This window comes from Phoca vitulina, unplaced genomic scaffold (genome assembly GCF_004348235.1).
Source record: "Phoca vitulina isolate PV1807 unplaced genomic scaffold, GSC_HSeal_1.0 scaffold36, whole genome shotgun sequence".
Classification (NCBI taxonomy): domain Eukaryota; kingdom Metazoa; phylum Chordata; class Mammalia; order Carnivora; family Phocidae; genus Phoca; species Phoca vitulina.
Window position 1 is genome coordinate 3,998,350 of NW_022589739.1, and position 2,508 is coordinate 4,000,857.

At 34.2% G+C, this 2,508-nt stretch overlaps 1 pseudogene; it reads right to left on the bottom strand.

The window, feature by feature from the left end:
* Positions 1-1,622: 1,622 nt before the first annotated feature.
* On the bottom strand, positions 1,623-2,276 carry LOC116646525 (annotated as a pseudogene).
* Positions 2,277-2,508: the final 232 nt, after the last annotated feature.

Below are 2,508 nucleotides of genomic sequence, written 5' to 3' on the forward strand. Positions count from 1 at the left end.
TCTTATCAGAAACTATGGAAGCCATAGGGTGTGGGATGACATATTAAAAATGTTAAAAGAAAAAGCCTGGCAACCAAGAATTCTACATCTGGCAAAATAATCCTTCATAAATGAAGGAGAGATGTTTATCGTAGTATCAGTCACAATAGCCAGGATGGAGAAGCAACCAAAATATCTATTAACTGATGAATGGATAAAATAAATTTATTACATACGTACAATGGATTATTCAGTCTTTAAAAAGGAGGAAATTCTGTTATACACTACAATATGGATGAACCATGAAGACATTTTGCTAAGTACAATAAACCAATCACAAAAAGACAAATACTGCATGATTCCACTTATGCAAGATATCTAATCAAATTCATAGAAACAAAGTAGAGTAGTGGTTGCCAGGGGGAGCAGAAAATGGGCAGTTAGTGTTCAATGAGTATAGAGTTTTAGTCATGCAAGATGAAACAGTTCTAGAGAGCTGTTGTGCAACAATGTGCTTATAGTTAACAATACTATAATGTACACTTAAAAGTTGTTAAAATGGTATTTATGTTACGTGTTTTTTTAACACAAAAAAACAACCCCCCCAAAAAAGAGAAATCAAGACTTTCCCAGATAAAGACTGAGAGATTGTTTCTTTTTTTTTTTTTTGACAATTCACTGTACACATGTTATTTACAGTTTTGTACACTCTCTTAATATGAATGGGACCACTTTTCTACTTGAGCCATTTTTTAACCAAAGCAAAATAACCTAAGTAATACAAAGTGTTAAAATACAGCATAAAGATACAAAAACAGACATACTAATTCTAATTAGGAATGTAATTATGATGTTACATTTTTTATAATCCACAATTATGTTTGGAAATCACACATAGATCATTGATTTGAATGAAATGCATAAATTTGTAGCAAAGCTTTATAGTTACAAAAAAACAAAAAAAATTACCGAAGAATGCACAAAATTAATGTTTATTCCACCTTTGTGTCATATTCCTGGATACTTCACCAATGTTACATGAGGAAAAAAACAAAAGCAAAACAAAAGCAAGACGAAAAAAACTGAAATCAGAATCACTAATGTTATCAAGTAAGGAAATAAATAAATTAAAATCTAGCAGCCATCAGGAAGAGTACAGCAAAGACAATGGTGTAAAAAGAAACAAAGAAAATTGCTAGAAAACTGTATACTTCATACTCTTTCAAACCAACAAAATATGCTCCTGCATACAATGGAACATAAACAGAATTTTTTTCCTGTAAGGTATAGAAATGCAAGTTCTTTTTTGAATATTGTGGATGGTTAAAATGTGTTTGTAATGGTAATTCTACTAAGCTATTACAGAGTGGGCCAGGAACACATTTATGGATTCTGGGGATGATGTGTACTGTAATTCTTTGATTGGGATAGTGGACACTCTAGCCAAAATTAAAAAAAAAAAAAATACATGAACACAGAAGTACAAGACAAAGGCGAATGAGACTTCTCTTATATCTTAGCAACATTTAGATGGAAATCAAATTTAAATGCAGTCCACTCTGCTTTTGAAGAGGCTTTGGTTCAGCTCCCCAATCTCGATTGCTTGACGCAGTCTCCTATGAGAATACTCACAAGGTGTCTTCTTAAACAACAAACCTATTTTTAGTGGTGGACCCGCTCTTAGAACCTGTGTCTGCATGGGACTGATAACCAATCACTATCTTTGGAGGAAGTCCTAACCTTTCCTTGTATACCCTCCCTATATGTGTAATAGCCTCTCTGTTTCCACATTCAGTAGTCCATATTGCTATCTTATCACCTTTAGCTCTAACATTAACAACAGCTGCACATACATCATCACTGTAGTCATCAAAAGATTCTCCAATAAGTTACAGCAGTGTCTCTAGCCAAAAGCAATCCAGGTCACTTAGTCTCTGCTGCTTGTTCAATGTAATTAGCCATCGTCCTCCTCCATTGTTCTTCTCATTTTCCCAGATAGGCTCAATACCATCCTTAAAAAGTGAGTAGTCATAGCCAGGCATTAAATTACTAGACAACTGGATGTGGTTGTACAGAGCCCAAAAGTCTTCAACAGTATCAAACTTAGAGATCAGCTGAAGGTATGCTTGCCAAGTTTTGCGTTTATCATTTTTAAAAAACCACAGTGCCCATCTATTCTATAAAGGATGTTTAATATAGTGTTCTGGGTTAGCAACCTCCTGATTAGATTCTGTTTTCTCTTCTTCTGTAGGTGGGGGATTAGGAGTAGGGGTGGTTTCCGGTTCCACAGTCGCCATCTTAGATTGACATGGAGAGATTGTTTCTAGTAGACCTCCCTCAACAAGAAATGCTAAAAGGAGTCCTTCAGGCAGAAATAAAAGGACATTAGACAGTAACTCAAATCCATACAAAGAAATAAAAAACACTGGTAAGGGTAACTACATAAATAAATATAGAAGTCCACCCTAATGTATTTTTTATTGTAACTTCTCTTTTTAGTCTATTTGATTTAAAAGGCAACTACATAAA